Genomic DNA, 7608 nt, shown 5'->3' with positions numbered 1-7608 from the left:
AGACATCTCAAGCTCACTCCAACCTGAATTATCGCAAATTCTTTCTGTTTCAGGAAAGCAAACTTTTGTTCTTCTTAACATCTTAGTAAGGGGGCTTTTAGGACCATTGTAGACCCTTACACACTCCAATGAGTTCTGGGTCACCATGAGCTTGCTGGTTAGTCTGTACCTCTCGGATTTACAAGCCCTACTGCATAGAGCCAAATTAATCAAGCTCACTCCAACCTGAATTATCGCAAATTCTTTCTGTTTTAGGAAAGCAAACTTTTGTTTTTCCTATCAAAATTATTGTGAGGTGGTTTTTTTGCTTGCTTTTGGCTTAAAAGACATTTTATTGCCAAGTTTGAAAATATCACCTAGGGAAACCTCAAGAGAAAAAGGTAATTGCATATGGGCCATTGTGTGATTGCATGAATTTCTACAATCTCTAAGGACTCTTTCACACTAAGACGTTGTGTTTGATGCGACGTTAAGGTCGTATAACGTGCCCCGAACGCAACGCATGTTAGTTTTGGTTGGACATTATATTGAGCTGCGTTATGCGTCTCTTGATGCGTACTTTTGATGTGTACTTTTTGACGCATATTGATAGAACGAAAACGGCGCACGCGTCACATTTTTTAAAAAAACGAAAACATTACTGAGCATGTGCAAACATTGTAACGCAGCCAAATACGAGTATAACGCATAGCATGCTGCACTTTCATTTAACGTGCAGCGTTATACTCCAACGCAACGTAGGCACTGTGAACAGCCCATTGATTTTTCATTACTGTGAGTTGTTCTGCGTTAGGGGTTGCTGTAACGTGCGGCTGTAACATCGCACTGTGAAAGCAGCCTAAAGGTGGCCAGTGGTCACATACCATACAATTTTTTAAATATCTGTTCAATTCAAGAATTGCAATCAACTTTTCGGACTGATTGTAACATTTCAAAAATCTGACCAATGTACCACGCGCATATGTTCAATTTTTCCTCAATTGGGATACAAAATGATTGGAAATTCTGAGAAAATTGCTTGGGTGTATATATTACTAAATTGACAGTCTACCACACACCATTCAATTTTCATAAAAATTGATCAGAAAAAATCCACCATTCCCGAGAGACTGTTATCGAATAAAAATGCTTGAGAAAAAAAAAGCTTTAAATTTTTCAGGAAATCCGATCTTTTTTATTGAATTGCCGTAAAATCGGATCATTTTATTGTATCGTGTGTGGCCACCTTAACCCCTGGTACACATCATGCACTTTCTTGTCAGATAGACAGTCAGATAGAACAGATAATGGCCTCAATTCACTAAGATTATCTCCTATCTTTAATAACTCTTTTAGAGTTGTTACCATGGTGATAAGGCATGTAGTATTCAGGAAACATTTTACCTCAGGCAAACCTAAAGTTAACTCTTCTGTCTTTAAGTTAACTTTTCAATCCTTAAAATAACTCCAGAGTTAAAGACAGGCTGTTAATTAACTGCATGTGAAAATAACTACAGAGGAGGTAAATTAACTACAGAGGAGGTAAATTAACTACAGAGGAGGTAAATTAACTACAGAGGAGGTAACTTAAAGTGGACCCAAATTAAAAATACAAGATTTCAGAAATAAAATCTATTTTTTAAATTATAATAATAAATAGCAGCCTTTTTTCAGCTGCATGATGACAAATATAAAATATTTTACATTTATTGGAGGAACCCCTCCCTTCCTTTCAAATTGCCGGGATTTTTCCGGCAAACTGGTGAAGTAGATGGTGTCCGGCAATGGAGGAATTGCTAATGGCTGCCCCCAGTATATCCCTAGTTATGAAAAAAGAAAGGGTGAAAAACATGCACTTAAATGCTCAGAGGTTTGAAGGAGTGTTTATTTATCTTTGTATGTGTCAGAGTGGTGCAACTAAATATTTTTAATTAAAAAAATGTTTGGTTTGGGTCCGCTTTAAGGAATGAAGAGTTAAGATAAGTTTTCTCTTGCCTTATTATCTCCAGCATGATCGTAGTGAATTGAGGCCAATTTCTGACAGGTCTGATCTGATTTCCTAGCTTTTTTCTAATCGATTTTGTATAGAAGTGATCGGAAAATTGATCAGAAAAATTATCGGATATCAGATCGGACTTAACGGAAATGATCTACTCAACCTATACTTTCTGAGGGGAAATTGCATGGTGTGTACCTGGAATAACTCATGTGGCATACAGTTGCCTTAGTTTGAAAATCCTCTCTAAGAAAACAAATAAACACATGTAACTGTCTTTGGTATACCTACAGCTTAAATAATTAACCTTTTGTTACTTCTGTTTCATTAAAAACACAGAGTCCCTGATGTCCAACGACAAGTACACAAAACTGGAGCAAAAATTGGGCCACTTCCAATTAAAATCCTTGTTTCCTTTAACAGGTGAAACAAGTTTTTGTGTGCCATTTATATTTGCCTGTTTTTTAAAATAAACATAGCAGTGATTTACAATGATCGAATAATGATCATAATCACAAATATCATTAAAAGATAAGTAGGGGAGGAAAAAAAATTACAAACGAACTTCCTGACAAAAGTAAAAAAATATATCTAGGAACCAAACATATTATAGTGAAGTTAAATATACAGACAGTACCCTACTTACAAACAGGTTTGTACGTTGAATTTGTGTGTAAGTCGAGTCCTGCCCTGTGTTAAACATAGTGAAATATGGATTTGGTCATATAGTATGAACTATGTTTTTTGGTTGTTTTCAATGTGTTTGTGTTTTAACCTACTTACATCAGTTTATACCATACTGTAACAGTTAACAAAAAAAATGTAATAAAAAAATAGTATTATATATTTTGAGCAGTACATAAAGACAACTTTGTTAGTATATCTGAAATGTCGTAACTTGAATTGGTTGTATGTGGGGGGCTGTCTGTACAAAAATATATTGTTTTTGTTATTATTAATATTATTATTACTCAGGTGATTATTTGCAGTTATTCTTATTATTCATAAAATGTACCTTAAAACTTTCACAACACAATGATGGGAAAAAATAAACCAATAAAAGAAATGCAATAGCACAAAATATTTTGGAATGCAGAAGGGGTGAACTAGAAGTTGATATTGGTATCAATGACACATTTTAAAGAGTTAGAATCAACTGCAGATCTCTGCAAAGGGTTTGGAAAGTTGAGGGTCATGGGAAATTATCTTTCCTAAAAAAATGATTTATTTATGGTAACGCACTAAAGGCTCTTTCCACCTTTATATCATTTTTTATTTTCTAAGCCAGGGCTACAATTACATTTGTTGCAACATAAGACAGAGTACTAGACTCCACGTTGCCCATCACAAAATATTCAGATATCACCACCCTCTCTGTTAAACAGAAAAATAGCAGAGTGATGTAAATCACTAGAATAAACTAAAATAAAAGATGATGTTTGTCATTCATAATTATTGCAGTAAAAGGCGTCAAAATTTAAAAAAAAAAACAAAAAAAAAACAAAACCACAATTTCCTAGCCTTCTTTTTTTTTAGAATATTCTAAACTAAACAACTAAAATAAAATAAAAAATGTTACGTGAATTCACAATTAAAAGTCCAGTCATTCAAAGAAGGAGTAGCTGTGAATATATACAGCTATAAAAAAATTCTACAAAATATTTGAAAAGAAAAAAAAAAACAATTATAAAGTACTGAAACTTTAGTACCTGTGTGTTCTTGCTTCCAGGGATAATTAAAGGATCTCGGTCTTCTCCTTCCACTCAGTGATGTCAGTGATATACACACACACTGATGTGTAACACAACCGCCTTCACACCCTTGTATCTGGCCCATGCTGCTTCTCTTCCCCCGCCCTGATTTTTCAATCTGATTATTTGTGTCAAAATCTGGAGTCACAGCCAATGGGGAAGCTGTGAGCAATGACAATATTTGCTTATCAAAACTTCAGCAGACATGCAGGGCTGAGCAGAACTTCTCCTTTAGCGTGTGAGTATGATAAACACTTTAAAAGCTTTCTGTGAATTTTTTTCTTTGCAGTTGAAGCTTATCAGGGGCTGCCAAATGTGCGCTTTTTTCATGCAAAAATGGTGATTTTTCTCTTTTTTTTCCAACAATTTGATGAACTCATCTGAACTTTTTTTTATTTAGTGGCCCCTTTTCTTAGTATTTTTTTGAGAACATTGAATTCCGCAGAAGACATTTTTTGGGTGTTTGTGGGTTGTTCGTCTACTCCTGGGGATGTAGAAGGGGCGAGACAGGTAAAGAGGGCACCAGACATTTGGGTGCCACTGGGCACCACCATAGGCTGTAATGTGAATTACCGCTATAGTGGTGGCACTCAGAGGGGTAATTTGGGTGCCAGCAAAAGACGGAGCCCAATTACGAAAAAAAAACAGTGCAATTCAGTCGCCAGTAATAGTGTGGGCAGCCAAATTGCATCATACCTGTGAGTCCGTGGTAGCCTGGAGGTAGAATAGTAATCTACGCCGCCGAGAAATTTGCAATAGCAGGGTGAGCTGTTTTTTAGCTTCACCCTTCGCCTACATTTCCTAGTGCTCTATTTACTTGTAAGCAGGGAAAGGAGGGCTGTTGCAGCACTTTAGAAGGCCACAGATCAGTTCTTAAAGCATTTAAGGTGTTAAGTGACCTCACTTTCAATTCTTAAAGAGGAACTCTGAGCCCCTCCTTGAAAATATCTCAGCCATATTACCGACTCTCCATTGGTCGGATTCAGTTTAAATCATCACTCCAGGCACATCTGTTTTTCCATATCTGAGTGGGAGAGCTTGTTTTGGTCTGATGTCAGATCAGTAACTTTTAAAGTTAAAATGTTTAACATATTTTCCATTGTCCATCTGTCATTGCTGTTGGGAAAAACATGCTCTAGGGTTTACTTATCTATGTTGCTATTGGACTTTTTATCATTTTGTCTTCCTCTCTGGTCACCTTATTTTTACTCGTGCTTACAAGACTTCTCTCAATCTTCTCTCCTCCTCTGGAACTCCTTCCCTCAATACACCCGCCACTCACCCACACTTACTCATTTTAGGAGCAATCTGAAAACTCACCTCTGCAGGTAGGCGATGCTTACTAAACATACTCTCCTATCTAGGACACTTCAGCCACACATCCACCTACTTTCCGATACCTTAAACCTTTAGACTGTAAGGCTTTTTAGCCAGGGCACTCGTTCCCCTTCTGTCTCTCAATGCTGTGTAATATGCGCACATATCTTCCATCCCTGTGTAAAAATCTGCAGCCGAATTGTTCATTGCCTTAGCTGTAATCCACCGTTGTGTTGTATTCTAATGCTGGGAATACACGGATCGTTTTTTTCCGCTGGATTCTCCGCTATATCGATTTTGCTGCTTGATTCTCCACTCGATTCTCTTATTTTCCGCTCATTTTTCTTATCTTTTTCCATTTATTTATTTATTGTATTTATAAAGCACCAACATATTGCGCAGCGCAGCTTCCATTCACCTCTATTAGGAATCGAGCGGCAAAACGATCGAACATGAGATCGGGCATGTTGGAAATTATCTATCTAACCATCTATCTGCCGCAAAAACACGACCCGTGTATTCCCAGCATTAAAGGGTACCTGAGACGACTTAAAGTGGAATATAACCCAGAATGTCTTCTTTGCTCTAAAAGATTATTTACAGCATATAATATACTAACACAATGTTTTTCTTTTTAGTAAAACAGCATTCAAAGGGTTACATCACAGGGCTGACTCTTTCTTCTGCAGGGAGAACCCACATCCAAACTGCTGTTAAGCTTATCTTGTGTACACATTCTTTACTTGATACATTTATGTAAACATTCTCTGGCTGTGCTGGACTTCAGCTGATGAGTCCTGGGGTAAAACACAGGTCAGAAATCACTGGTGGCAGCATTCACAACAGAATCACAACAGTTATGAATAAAATGCACCAGCAGCTTTAAAAATAAATTAACTGAACTTTGTAAAGTTATAATATCTAAATGAATAATAATACTTGTGCACAAAAGCAAATACGATAATTGTATGGGTTATAAACAGTAGGAAACACATTTTTGTTCAAAATTTTGTCAGAGTTTTAAACCGCTTTAAAAGAAGAAATGTATACATACCTGGGGCTTCCTCCAGCCCCCTTCAGGCTGGTCGTTTCCTCGCCGTCCTCCCCCAATATGGGTCCCAGCAATTCTGTCAGTCGGTGCCAGTCGGGAGCGTTCTGCACCTGTGCTGTAGTACTGCGCAGAACTCTCCCAGCGAAGGGAACACCAACCTTATCCCCCACCCCCCATTACAAAATCAAACTTTCACATTGTTTAAGGTGGCCTTAGTTGTCATCCTTTTGTGTTATAACTGTACACATGTAAAAAAATCAGTAATAACTGTGAAATATAAATGAAAGAGTACTTCTCGTGTAAAATAGAGATCGTGCAATGTAAGGCTCTCTATTATTGCTGCCAGGATCACCGGCTGGTAGTGTTAATCACTCATCCGTTCACCTGTGGTTCATTAAAGACAGAAACTCCTCCCCCTCCATCTATAAGACAGCCATGGCCATGTTTCCCCCGAAGTCTTTCAAAGCTCTTTGGCCACCCCCACCTGCTTGGCGCAGCCAACCTCCAGCTTGGGAGACACCAATTAGGACATGGCTGGGGGCGGGCCATAACGAGCTTCAGAAAACTTTAGAAAAACACTGCTATCCTGGGGGGAGGGGCTTGGTGAGTAATTAACCTTACAACCTACCGATCTTTGTAGAAATAAAATAAAGCTCTCTATCTACCTAATAAAGCTTGGAAAGAGATGGACGGGACCTTGGGAACTTAGTAGGGTGGTTTTAGTCCCCCAGCTCCCAGGTTGACCTACTCCACGCGGAAAGTTACTGAGTGAAAAAAATGGAAAAATGGGCAATACATGTAGATATTATTATGACCTATATGTTATGTGATTTGTTTGAATCTATGTAAAATTCTCTTGAATGCATATCTTTGTTTTAAAGATACTATGCTTTATTTTTATGAAGCTGTTAAAAATGTTTTTGAAAACCCCAATAAAAACTTATTGAAACTAAAAGAAAGCTCTCTATTTTACACTGGAAGTAGTTTTTAATGGTGCTGACCAAGTATCCCATGTGCAACCTAGTCAATTCCTGTTACAGTCTTCTCCTCCTCCTTCCAACCAACCCACAACCTTCTCCTCCTTCACCTCTTTCCGCAAAGCCAATGAGCCAAACCTCAATTTTTTTTTGTATTAATACTCTTCTAGGAACCTTCTGCCTCTGCTGTGAGGCCTAGTACATTTTTGGAAAAACACCTTCAAAAGCTCGCTGCTTCACCTTTGAGACTCGATCTTTCTGCTCCCCAAAATGTGGCACTGTAGACTAATTAAAAAAATTACATTAATGGTATCAATAAATGGTATCCGGATTTAAACTATTCATATTTTGTGTCATGACATCTCTGATATCTCTGCCATGCAAATTAGGTGAAACATGTTAGTTTTGAACCCCCAATCCCAGAGAGCTGACTTTCTAAAGGTGCATACACACCTTCAGTCTTGATTAGCCAGTTTACCACTTCCATGTAGTATGAGAGATTACCTAATACCTACACAATCTGTTCATAGTATTCAA

General features: G+C 37.6%; 1 protein-coding gene across 1 annotated transcript in view; it reads right to left on the bottom strand.

The window, feature by feature from the left end:
- The window catches only part of GFI1B (growth factor independent 1B transcriptional repressor), a 44903-nt gene extending 41132 nt beyond the window's left edge, over window positions 1-3771 (bottom strand). The window contains exon 1 of the mRNA XM_068249909.1: window positions 3685-3771. The gene's annotated coding sequence lies outside the window, so the exon portion shown is untranslated. The remainder of the gene's footprint in view (window positions 1-3684) is intronic.
- Between the last annotated feature and the right edge of the window lie 3837 nt (window positions 3772-7608).

Source organism: Hyperolius riggenbachi, chromosome 8, assembly GCF_040937935.1.
Source record: "Hyperolius riggenbachi isolate aHypRig1 chromosome 8, aHypRig1.pri, whole genome shotgun sequence".
Lineage (NCBI taxonomy): Eukaryota > Metazoa > Chordata > Amphibia > Anura > Hyperoliidae > Hyperolius > Hyperolius riggenbachi.
This window is presented reverse-complemented; position numbering and strand designations above follow the sequence as displayed.